Source organism: Lynx rufus, unplaced genomic scaffold, assembly GCF_022079265.1.
Source record: "Lynx rufus isolate CCGP_SWC_20201006 ecotype Redwood Valley unplaced genomic scaffold, mLynRuf1.p SCAF_5, whole genome shotgun sequence".
In the NCBI taxonomy this organism is placed as follows: domain Eukaryota; kingdom Metazoa; phylum Chordata; class Mammalia; order Carnivora; family Felidae; genus Lynx; species Lynx rufus.
The window spans coordinates 139,917,960-139,930,986 of record NW_025814867.1 but is presented as its reverse complement, the minus strand read 5'-3'; the positions used below and the strand labels follow the sequence as shown (position 1 = coordinate 139,930,986).

Sequence of the window (13,027 nt, the reverse complement as noted above, 5' to 3'; positions counted from 1 at the left end):
TTTTATTTTTCTTTCAGTTACAAAGGAAACATGAGAGTGTGGAAATGTCTTCAGGACTCATATCCTCCAACTACCTGTCCAGTGAGGAAATCCCTTCTAAGGATCATGTCTGTCTAAACTACAGTAGGAGAAGAGAACTGCTCCCACTTTGAGGCATGACTTTTTTTTTCCCCTCTAGCTTCAATTGTTGGAGAGTCTTTCCTCATACTAAGCTGAGGTCCTCTATGTTCTAGTTTGGCCATAGGGAGTAATTCTAGGCTCTCTTCCATATGATGGGCTTCAAATGATGTTTTCTTTTGTAGGTTCAATATTCTCAGGTTCTTCAGCTATTCCATTTTGATAGTTATTCTAGACATTTTAGTACTGTAATAACCTTTTTCCTTCAATGCTCCCCATGTCACAAATGTATCTACTAAAATATGATTAGAAAGTCAATTTAAAAAAAATTCATTTCAGTTCAATTCAGGGAATAGTTGTCAAGCACTTTTGATGTGCCAGACACTCTGTTGGGCCTTGGGGGCTATGAGAGTGAACACGACCATCTGTCCTCCTGAAGATCACAGTTAGCAGAGACAGATATTCAGTGAGTAATTACAGCTGTGATGAGGGTTATGGAAGAAGTTGTAAAGTTGTCTAAAGCAAAGGGAGTTTAATGAATCCTGGAGAATCATGGAAGGCTTCTATGATGAGGAGATGTTTAAGTGAAGTCTTGAAGCATGAGTAGAAATTAGCCAGGATGCTAGAGGTTCAGGCAGTGGGAATGGTACATGGGGAAGCCTTCAGGTGCCCAAAGTCCAAGGGAAGACACTGTTTAGGAGGAGGATTCCACGGTCTCATATCAGTGCAGAGTCTTGAGTGGCTGTCACCGCTAGGTATCGGGAACTCCATTGTTCAGAAAAGAGCAAGCCCTTGACTCTTCTTTCTGTGTGTGTTCCCTGGCTTTCACACTGACGCCTCTACTTATTTACATCACAGTTTTAACAACTGTCCTGGTTATGTGAACATATTATCTCAGAAATAAATGCTTTAAAGGTTTTACGTTCGGAAAAAGTGCTCAAGGCAGAAAGTCACTCTTCCTACTTGGCTATATTTATGTGCCACATGGCCAATTAGATAAAGACCAAAAGGTGTTTAATAGATTTAGCATAAAGGAATTCATTGGTGACATTCCAAAGAGCTCTTCGTGGCTTGGTGGGAGAGGAAGTCAGATGGCAGTAGGGTAGAGAGTGAATAAGAGGTGAGCTAGAAAATACAGAGAATGCAGACACTCTAAAGGATCTTGGGTGTAGAAAGAAGAAAAGGGATGGGATAAATATCCAGAGGACAAGAAGAATAAAGAAATGTCAGGGTTTTGTTTTTTTTTAAAGGAAAGATGATCACAAGATTAAACATTGCTGGAAGTACACGGCTATTTATTTAAAAGTGAGAAATATGGGAAAAAGTTTCCCCCAAAAGAGGCCTTACCTATGACCTTTGGTTATTTCCAATTTGGTTTAGAAGGTAAATATAAAACATAAGTAATAGTAATGGCATAAGAATAAGACATCCTAAAAAAAGAACTTTTGTTGTGAACTAGTTGTGTGATGAGAAAGGGAAGAAAAGAGAAAAGAAAATTAGGTACTATACATTGAGGTGACAATGCTTTCAAAAGGTGGTAGCAAGCTAGGGATCAATGTGGGCTGGAGGTTTAAACACAGAAGAGAGCTTGAAGTTCATCTCCTTGACGTTCAGTCCGTTTGACTTTCGGCAAGTTATGTAGCCTTTCGAAGCTTCTGCTTTCTGTTTGTAAAAAGGGGATCATGATGCTGAACTCACACGTTTTGTGTTTGTGAAGAGGAGATAGTTCTTGTAAAGCTCCTACTTTGATTAACGTACAATAAATGATAGTTCACGTAAAATAATAGAACATGGGACTTGAATGGCAGAGACGCTATTTCTCTATCATGGTTTGCACATAGTAGGTGTTCACAAACCACTGGAGAGAAAAAAGAAAAAAAGTGAAATGCACAATGTAAGCAAATATGTGAAACTTAAAAAATATATGTGAGGGCAAATGATGACAAATTAGATGGATCTAAAGTTCATTGTTTTCAGGATATTAGGAAAATCTGGGAGATCAGGGTACTTGGAAGCTAACTCAGAAATGGTAAATCATGATATATGTGTTAATGACATTATCTGTTATAATAGGTATAAATCTTCGTTCAGAATGATCCAGAAATGTAAGAAACATAACTTGATTCTTCTATATAGCAACTAAATTTTTCTTTGAATTTTTTTTGTTGTTGTTGCTGTTGTTTAGTTTTTATTTTATAATCGTAACTTAACTCTGCAATACAGCTAGACCTGGAGGAGAGTAAGGAAACTATGGAACCCACAGTACTACAGTGAGAGCACAAAGATTATGGAATATTTCAAGCAGATGGGGGTGAAGGGGTGCTTTCCTGTGCTACAGAAGGAATGGTCTGATAGTTAAGATAAAACACAAGTCAAATTTATTAGGTTTGTCCGTAGTCAGCAATGGTGATCTTCTTCCTGGTCTTGCCGTTCCTGGGCCCAAAAGTCTCCACAGCTTCCACAATATTCCTGCCCTCTTTCACCTTGCCAAAGATCATATGCTTGCCATCCAAACACTCAATCTTGGCAGTGCAGATGGAAAACTGGGACCCACATTAGTGTGGGTCTAGCATTTGCCATGGACAAGATGCCAGGACCTGTATGCTTCAGGATGAAATTCTCATCGTCACATTTCTCCCTATAGATGGACTTGCTGCGAGTGCCATTGTGGTGTGCGAAGTCACCACCCTGGCACCTAAGTCCCAGAATAATCCTGTGAAAGCAGGAGATTTTAAACCAAATTCTCCGTCTCCAGTGCTCAGAGCTCAAAAGTTCTCAAAAGTCGTTGGAACTCTGTCTGCAAACAGCTCGAAGGAGACATGGCCCAAGGGCTCGCCCTCCAGCACCGTGTTGAAGAACACAGTGAGGTCGCAGGTGGCCTCAGGGGGCAGCATCTGCAAGACCTCTTTGAATCTTCAGTTCCTGAGGCCCTCAGACACCTACACTGTCTCTCTTTTCCCTGGCTTGGGTCTAAGTTCCAGGGAGATGTATGCAATTTCAAGATGTTATATGACCTATCTTGTTTTTGAGTCATCCATCCACAGAAATATTTGCTGACCAATCCATGGTTCCATTTAGTCTTTGCTCTCTGATCCATATAGTAAACTCTTGAGACAACTCTCATTCTTGTCCATCGAGGGCCTCAGGTCCAATGGATCTCTCTGGTATTTTCATGTCAGGCTTGAAAACTGAAACAAGCTTTTATGCTATTCCCTGGTAAGGGACTTCTCCTGGGACGTATCTATGGCTTCATTTGCCTTGATGACTAAGTTGTGCCTTTATCACTTCCTTGGGTTTATGATCTAAGAGAAGGGGCAAATAGCCATCTTTGTTCTCTGTCTCCTAAACCACCTCAGGGTCTTGCCTCCTCAATGAAGTTCTAATATGGAGAGCAGAGTCAATACTATCTCTAAACCACCATACTTTTTCTTTCTTCTGCTGTCCCGCAGCCTAGTAGATTACTTTTCTAGTATTCAGGGAAGATCCCTCCCTTTATAATTTTTGATAGCTCCCTCCCCCAGATTCATTTTTGCCCCTCAAATAATCATTTTGTGGCATTATGATTTTGGCAAATATAAGCCAGGCACTCATAGGAAGCTTCTGTTTTCTGCCTTACCCTGTCACGCCTGTATCCTGAGGAAATAACTAGAATAGACAGATTATTTGCCTGAATTAGGTGAGCAAGTGGAAAAGGGAAAGTGGGAACTTTAGGAAAAATCCATTCATATTTCAGCATCCTGTGATAATGACAATACATTGCATTACCTTATAATTTGCTGCATAACTTGTAAAAAGTAAATTGATAGAAGCCCTATATTGGTTATTGAAATTTGATCAGTCTCCTCCAGCAATGCACTTTTAGCACATTTTTATTCATCTGAATTCTTTATCCACATTGTTTGGAAACAAATTCTGTACAAATTCCTTTAGCTCACCTGATGAAAATTTAGACTAGTTGTTAATGTCTGACGATCACAATTCTGAGATTATAGTGGCAACATTTTTGGATGCTCATTACAGTTCATTTTACAAAGGAGATTACCCTAATCCAGACTCTGTTCTGTTGGAAGAGTCGTGGAAAGTCAGTATTGATTTTTGCCCAAGGTTTCTTGGTCACTTCCCAAGGGCATAAAATTACTCTTGGCAGTTTTGTGCTAAGTAGTATAGCATATACTATTTTTACTTACTTAAAACTTTATTCAATATAAAAATCAATTAGCAGGTTGGAAGATTCCCAGTTTCAGTCAATGCCTTCATGGAAATAAATTTCTGATCTGTGCTTTGTATCATTGGCAAAATATTAGGATGAATTTCATTTCATTTTTGAATCTAAGGAGTGTTACATGGGTTTGTAATTGCTTTTGTTACCCAGGCAGTTTCTCTACGAGATATCCTCTCCACACCAACCTCAGGATAAAAGCTGGCATCCCTCAGAGATACCTGTCGGATTTGATGTTCTAGCATCAACATTTTTAATAACACGGCACAATGAAATTGGGGATTGGCAAGGTGATGACTCATGGCATAAGTATTCAAGATTGCTTTTCTAAATGTCCAAGTTAATATTCTAGGTTTTGGACATAAACCTCCAGTGCTATGTAGAAGGATTCACAGTTAAGGGTAATACAACCCTTTGGGAAAGTTCCTAAAGAAGTTTGTGATCTGTACTAGTTGCGAAAGCCCAAGGACGAGTACAGCTGTAGGACTTCTTGCCCCCATGACAGCAGCAGGTATGTTGTTAAAATATACTACTATTCAAAGTGCGTGTGATGTTATTCTTGAACAATTGATGTCTCTGGGCCATCTGGCATTTCATGGGTAGGCACTGCACCAGCACCATGTGGTGAGGTGCCAGAGGCAGGAAATTGTGGTTTATTTCATTGTTTTGCTAACAAAGACTCAGAAGTCAGTCATTGCATGACATTTCTGCAAGTGTCTTCCAGTTGGAGAGAACACACTTAGTGGAATAACGAAAGGGTTGTGCAATGAGTTTGTATGTGTGTATGTGTGTGCAATACACAAAGTCACGCCAGGGGTATGTGAAGGTCTGGTTTTGTTTCTGGAGAAGATAGAGAGTGATATGACTGCTAGCACACTTCTGTTCAAACTGAGTGAAGTAATTCAAGGAGGCACACATCTTAAAAGGTTAGGATTCCATTTTTCTGTTTTCTTCCTGACTAAGATACATGATATATACAAATGAGGGACACCTCTTGAATCTTGCCTGAGTGTATCTGATATTAGTCCTGCGGTTCAGACACATTCACGTAGGATAACACAATAAGAATCCTAGGTGTCAGGGCTTTCATCAGGAGCATTAGAAAATTCCAGGCATAATCTTGCAAAACCACCTTACTTGTAATGTCTCTCAACAGGTGTCAGTTTCATGTCTGTGGTAGTGTTTGTAATAATCAAAATCATTGCTGCACTTGGCCAGAACGTCACAGAGTGGCTAACTACAGGTCTTACTGTACAATTATATTTAAAATCAGAATGACGGACTTGAGATTTTCATGAGTTAAAGGGACCAGGATGATTTGGGCCCTGATGCCTATTACGTCTGAAGAGGGGCAAATTACTAATCCCACTAAATCCATATCAGTTTCATTATGAAATCAATAATAACTTGCTTAAAGCATTGTTTTAAAGATAGTTGAGAAAACAAGTATGAGATCACAGACCTGGATTTAGGGTTCAATAACTTTTAGTTGAATCTTTTTAGGTAAATTTCAATTAACTTAAAAAATCCCCATTTCTAATGCGGTTTTAAATAAATAATGACTCCTAATAGAGTTTAGAGTACAAGGGGTGTGACTTTCTATTTGATTTTTGATTTTATTTTTTGAACAATGAATATCATTTCCCCCCAGATTTTCGGTATGATAGAATGGATAAGGGTTTTGGATTTGTGTGTGTTTGAATTTTCCATTTGTTTCAGCCTCTTAGATTTTAAGAGATGGGTGTCTGTTGCAGGAGCTGAGAGGTTGCAAGAAAGCAGTAGCGATCAGCTCTGCTTCAGCAAAGTGCAGAGAATGTGAATTGCCTAACAAGGTACAGGCTTTGAATAATGTTGCCTCTGAAACTCATTCATTTGTGACAACACGCTGGCCACTCTTACTTGGCACAATGTAAAAGATAGCACTGATCAGTTTTCTTTTTTTAATGTTTATTTATTTGATGACACAGAGAGAGAGAGAGACAGAGAGAGAGAGAGAGAGAAAGAGAGTGAGAGGGAGGGAGAGAGAAAGAGAGAGGGAGAGAGAATGAGTGGGGGAGGAGCAGACAGAGAGGATCCGAAGCGGGCTTTACACTGACAGTAGAGAGCCTGATATGGGGCTTGAACTCAGGAACTGTGAGATCAGGACCTGAGCTGAAGTTGGATGCTTAACCGACTGAGCCACTCCGGCACCCTGCACTAATCAGTTTTCAACTGGATATTTGGGCCACATGGACATAGCCAGCCTTCAGTTTCCAGAAACTTCTCTGGGTCATTTGGCATTGCTTTATGTTGGGCAGGAGAAAAGCTAGTCATCTGAATGCTTGTTTTTGAGAAATTCTCAGTCCTGAATAATTGAAGAATCACACATTTTTATTCTTAGAACTCACTTGATCATTTTAACACTTGATCATTTATTTCTTCATGCATTCAAGTTTTTATTTATTCAAACATTCATACATTCACGCATTCAAGAAATAAGTTAAATGCTGGCACAGGTAAGGCATTGGGCTAGATCACCTACTCTGACTAATTCACCTGGACGAATGTTCAATGTGCTCATCAGGATTGTGGGAGTCCTGGTTTGTATTAGGGCTCTCCAGAGAAACGGAACCAATGTGTTTGTTTCTTCCTTACAAGAAGTTGGCTCATGAAATTATGGAGGCTGAGAAATAAAAAAATCTGAAGTTTCTAGGCTCAAGACCCAAGAAGAACTGACATTTTAGTTGGAGTCTGAAGGCAAGAAAAGAACCGTCATCTTGGTTCAAAGCAGTCGGGCGGGAGGAGTTCTCTTTTGCTTGTTTGAGAGCCAGGCTTTTTGTTCAAGTCTTCAACTAACTGGATGAGGTCCACCCACATTATGGACCTGCTTCACTTAGTCTAATCCAATATGAATCTCACTTTAAAACATCCTTATGGACACATGCAGCATAATGTTTGACCAAATATCTAGGCACCCCGTGGCCCAGTCAAGTTGAGACGTAACACTAATCACCACACTGTTTTCACTGTTGAAATAATAAAATGTTAAACTCAATAAAACACCATATTATAAATCAAAATTCGTCTTTAGAATGCTTATTTTCCAGAGCTTGATAGTTCTCCTTTAGAGAGTCTGTCATTTCCTCTCAGCTCTAGGACTTATTTTGTTTTCTTCAAAATTCCAAGTACTCCTAAAAGTTATTGACCAGTGTCCTGTTTTAGAATCCTCCTAAAGTTTGTCTATTTACCTGTAATTAAAATATTCAAATATAAATCCAGCCCTAGGAAGGAACAAATGTTACTTCAACTTTTTAAAACTCATCACCATTTTGAGGACCATAATATTTAAGAGCACATTTGTCTTATATTACATATGTCCTCAGATATTTCAAACTTTCCTGTGTGCAGAATTTCCACTGGAATGATTGTCTTTATTCAATTGCCATAAAACAACTCCCACACCAAGAAAGCTGCCTTGGGTTTTTACATATTTTAAGCAGGTTCATAAAAAACAGGTCCCTTGCCCTTTTGTAGAGAGAAAAGAGCAATAAATATATTTAATATCATTCCAAGAAGTGTGAACATAAAGTGAACTTCATGCATCTTGATTCTAATTGCAAATCATTCTTGCTCTGTTATGGCCACATCACAGATAATCAGATTCAATCAGAGGTTATCTTTAAGAGCAAATCCTTGGCCCAGCCTACTTATTTTCTCCAACTCTCTGGCTCTCACCCTCCGGCACCCTCAGGGTCTTCTGTTCTCCCTGCTAAATTCAAGATCTTCCCATGGGCTCTTGCTGTGGCTCCGGGGTTTGGAGTCCCTCAACCCGAGTCTACAGCGATACCTCAAGATGAGAGGAAATAAGTGTGACTTCAGTGAATCATGCCCTTCAGTGAGAATGCGTGTTAACCCATATGCCCTTTCATTTATGCTCTTCATCCAGTTAACGGTGACAATTTAAATCCGGTGAAAAAAGATTGTTAAAAATTAAATTCGCTTTGTGTTAAGATACGCAACGAACCATGACCATGTAAATCACTTTTTTTTTTTTAATACTTGGCTCCAAGGTTGGCCCACCCTATAGCTAGAAGAGTTAGCTAGAATAGATGTGGTGTCACTTGGAGCGATGTGCCCTATGCTGTTCACCACGTTTCTCCTGTGTTCTGACCTGTTGACAATAACAATAGACACTTAGGTGGTACTTATCACATGCCAAGAGCCATTCTCCACCCCTCCTCTACCAAAAAGCGTTGGTACCCTGGGAGAAACTCTCAGCTCTCATGTGGTGGAACTCACACCCCCCATACCCTGCATTCTCCAGGTGGGAGTGTTTTCATTATCATTTCTCCACTGACTTCTTTTCCCTGCTAAAGTATCCACCACTCAAAATCCCACCAGAGGACACAAATCTTATTCTGGAAAACTATATATTCCGGAACAAGTCTTCCTAAATCTCACTAAAGAACCCTTCCTTCCCCTATGCCTTAGTTTAGGTAACACCTTAATTGATGAGTTTTTCATTTCAGTGATCAGAAATCTCATACCCTTGTTTTAGGTCTCTAACGCTTGACCGCTGAACTTCCTTCATAAATAAATTCCATCTGCCCACAAGGCAGGCATCCAATGGCTTATAGCTAGTTGAATTTTATTTTGAGGGCTAAATTACAGACAGATCTTTCTTCCTGAAATTAGTGAAGACTCAATTTGTATCGAATAAAAAAATTGACTCCATGAAATCAGATATTAGATTAAAATGCTTTTAGAACATTTTAATATAATTATAAGATGATTAAACTTAAATTCAGAAATTGAAAGGATAATTTTTTTTAATGGAACACTTATTCTAAGTAAGACTATTAAAAGATTACATTGAATAAACAATCTGAAATTTCAAATGTAAGTAATAACATAGATTTTTAGTGGAGATTTCAGAGGAGATTTTTAGACATCATAATTTTCTGAAACTGGCATATATTATAGAAATAATTAGTTGCAGATTTCTAAAGTTCTAAAAAGAATCCATTTAATCTCTATCTCTTGTGTATTATGATGTAGAATGTATTCATGTCCAGATTCTTTCTTTAGGTGAACTGCTTGACTTGAATGAGACAGAATATAACTGAATATTGATGGAAAAGTTTGAATATTTTTGACAGTTGAAATGGCTTCAGGCTTTCTACAACATTTATGACTTTCTTTTTGGTTTTACAGCAGTACTTGTGTAGGTTTTGTGTATCGCTCATATTAGCTCTCTGGAATTGAGAGATGAAGTGAGGCCTGGAAAACTCCCCCAACAAGGTCAAGTTCCTGTTGACTAATTCTATGATTGCCAAGAACAGTCTCTGAGTCCTTGAGGCCAAAGGCTGTGCTTGGAGCTGAATGTGGTTTCTGAGAGGCTTCAGCTCAGGGGATGAGGAGAGGCTCCAGGAGGCCTTCAGTCACACATTCACAAACCAGTGTGATGGGGGGAAATTGTGGGGCTGGTGAAGGGTCTGTGGGTGTGATGAATGTCTGAATGACTCATGGGGGAGGGGAGTGTTAACAGGACTCTCCATCAGATGCCATTTGCTATAATTTTCATACGATACACTTGGAAAGCCCCCCTCATGGAAGAGAGGTTACTGTTATTTGTCTCTTTCAAAGGTGCTCCAGTAGAGAAAAGCATTTTCATTTTCAAAAGCCCTGACAATCCCTGAAAGGCTGTCTAACTAGTCTATGCACCTCAGCCCATCCCCTCACCCAAAATATCGTTTCTTCTCCCTCTTTGAGACTTGCCTTCCTCCTACTGCAACTTGAATCACATGAGGCCCACACTGGGGTCAGTTGTTCATTACTTCTTTCAGCTGCGTCTTAGCTTCCCAAGGTTAAACTCTCTACTTGGGTCTTTGCTTTATATTTTAGTATTATTTTAAACACTGAATGAGCTTGGAGGACTTGTTTCCCCTATCACCCTGCCATAAAGGTAATAACTTCTTATTTTAGGAATGTTGGTAAAATAAAAAGAAAACACAATTATTTATGGTTCCACTCGACCAAAATAAACCATTGTTTATAAACACTAATTGTCCTAACTCCTCAGCTCCTACCTTTGGCCCTGCATACCACTGTGGGACTCCTTTCAGTGTGGACTTTTATCATATATTTATAACTGTTTGAAGAGTTGCACATATCCACTTTAGATAATTCGGGAAATGAAAAAATGTATGTACAAGAAGACATACCCACCACCAATGTTCACGTTCTAGCACCTTTCTCCACCAGTCACGGTTCACTGTTAGTGAGCATGAAAGAAGGTTTCTTTTATTGCCAAAACTTTCTATAAACATTACTTATGAAAGCTGAATAGAAGAGAACATTTTAGGGATCTACTAGAACTTTTTAAAAACAATGTCTTCAGAGTATTTCCAGTCTATTATTTGGTGAAGAAACAAAGCATATGGACCATCATTGAAAAGCCTCGATCTCAGAGTAACTTCTTGTACACAATCCTGCCTTTTCTCCCTTCCTTTTGTAGACTTTGTTCTTTAATAAACATCTTGTACCCAAACCACATCTCCAGGTCTGTTGCCCAACATCCATATCTATGACATTCAAAAGAAACCAGAAAACTTTTGTCTCATTTTGGTTTTTCCTCCAGAGTCCTGCAAATATGAATTCCCTGAAAATGTATGAAGAGTTACAGAAAGAAATGGTAACTTGTATTCTTTTAGTCCTTTTATATACTTCTTACTGCTTTGTTTTATCTGTATCTTTACAGATATTTATCTTTTATTTTATCTGTATTTTTATCTTTTATTTATTTGTAGTTCACATGGGATATTTCAAAACACAGATGATGATTATTTTTCACATAATAAAGAGTATGGAGTACCTTACTGAGGGCAAGGTGCATATTAAATGCACTTCCTGTTGTTGCTAAGAAATAAGACTGAATGAATAAATTCTATTTATTTTATAGAAGTAAACAGATTACAAACTCGAGGCCCTTCTCTGAAGTACAAGTTTTAAATTCAGACTCCAGAGAACCTCCTAATTGTACCAGACCACACCTGGAATGAGATTAGGAAAACAAAGATCCCAACTTCTGACAGTGTTTGGCAGAATCATGAATGTGATGATTTTCAAAGTTAGGATGTTTGAGTTAGAAAGCTTTTATTTAATGTTCCAAATAACCTTGAATTTTTCCTAGGTTTATTAACAAAAAATTACAGAAAGAAAGATTCTAGGAGCTTTTCACTGGCCATGGTCAACACAGACAGAATCATTTACAAAATTGCACAGGAAAAATCACAAGTAATGTTAATTGATCTAATTTTCTATGTGATTAATAAAGCATTCTGCTTACTATTCATGTGTGGTTAGAGATGTGACTTTTTTTTCTATAGAAAAATCCCCAAGGGGGTGATTTTCTATTATATTTTACTTTTCTCTGTTGAGCATTGTTTTGAGAAAACTTTTTGTTGAAGTACCACACATGCAAAAAGGTGCACAAATCGCAAGTATACAGTTAGATGAATTTTCACAAAGGGAATACACTCATACTACCAATGGCCTGACCAAGAACTAGAAACTTGGTTGTACCACACAGGCTTCTTGTGCCCTTTCTTCTCCTCCCCCTCCTCCTTCTCCTCCTCCCCCACCACCTCCTTCTTCTTCTCCCTCTTCTTTCTATTTTAATCACCCGGTACTCATCGCAACAGGTGCACTTTTTGATCCCTATTGCACACTTCTATTTCACCCATCCCGACCCACCTGCCCTCTAGAGATGTGAACTTTTTATTCCCCTCTCTCCTTCCCTCATTGCCTACCCTCTCGTTTCCTACTTCCCTTCTGCCCTCTTTCCCCTTTTCCCTCCTTCCTTCTCTTTCTTCCTTCATTCTCTATTTTCTTTTATGGAATTTTATTTTATTTTATTTTTTATTTTTTTAAATTGACATCCAGATTAGCATAGAGTGCAACAAGGATTTCAGGAGTAGATTCCTTAGTGCCCCTTATCCAATTAGCCCATCCCCTCTCCCACAACCCCTCCCATAACCCTCAGTTCGTTCTCCATATTTGTGAGTCTCTTCTGTTTTGTCCCCCTCCCTGTTTTTATATTATTTTTGTTTCCCTTCCCTTATGTGTTTTATGGAATTTTAAAGGGAGCTTTCAAGGTATAATATAAATGTGTGCTACAAAAGAGTTTTCTTTATATTACTGAGATATTACATATCAAATTACCATGGGATCCACCATTTCCCATATTTAAATGAGTATTTCATTGATTACAATAAATTTGTTTTAAAACAAATATGTTATGTGACTATTGAATAGTATTTTAAAACTAATTCACAAAAGAGTTTGTGTAAAAATCAGCAACCTTCCATTCGTGCCTGTGAGCTCCGTGGATCATTATCATTGAAATGGAGATGTGGGGAAGTGGTGTATTGACGAGGCCTAAGTTCTGGCAACTTTGGAGATTTTCTCTGAGGAGACATGAAGACTGAGCATTATTTCTGCCAACACTGAGCTGCTTCTTTCCCAGGTTGGCATGGTGATGAATAACATGAGCAACCTTGATATTCTCTCAGATTTGATTCTGGTTACACCAGTGGGTAGAGATAAAGGCATTAACGAAGCGAAGCAACTTGGACTCTGACTAGTGAAGTGTGAGGGAGAAATAGATCAAATGGTTTCAGTTATAGCACTGGGATAGAACAGAGGGAGTAT

General features: G+C 38.6%; 1 pseudogene; it reads right to left on the bottom strand.

Moving 5' to 3' along the window:
• Positions 1 to 2,498: 2,498 nt before the first annotated feature.
• On the bottom strand, positions 2,499 to 3,011 carry LOC124527290 (peptidyl-prolyl cis-trans isomerase A-like; annotated as a pseudogene).
• Positions 3,012 to 13,027: the final 10,016 nt, after the last annotated feature.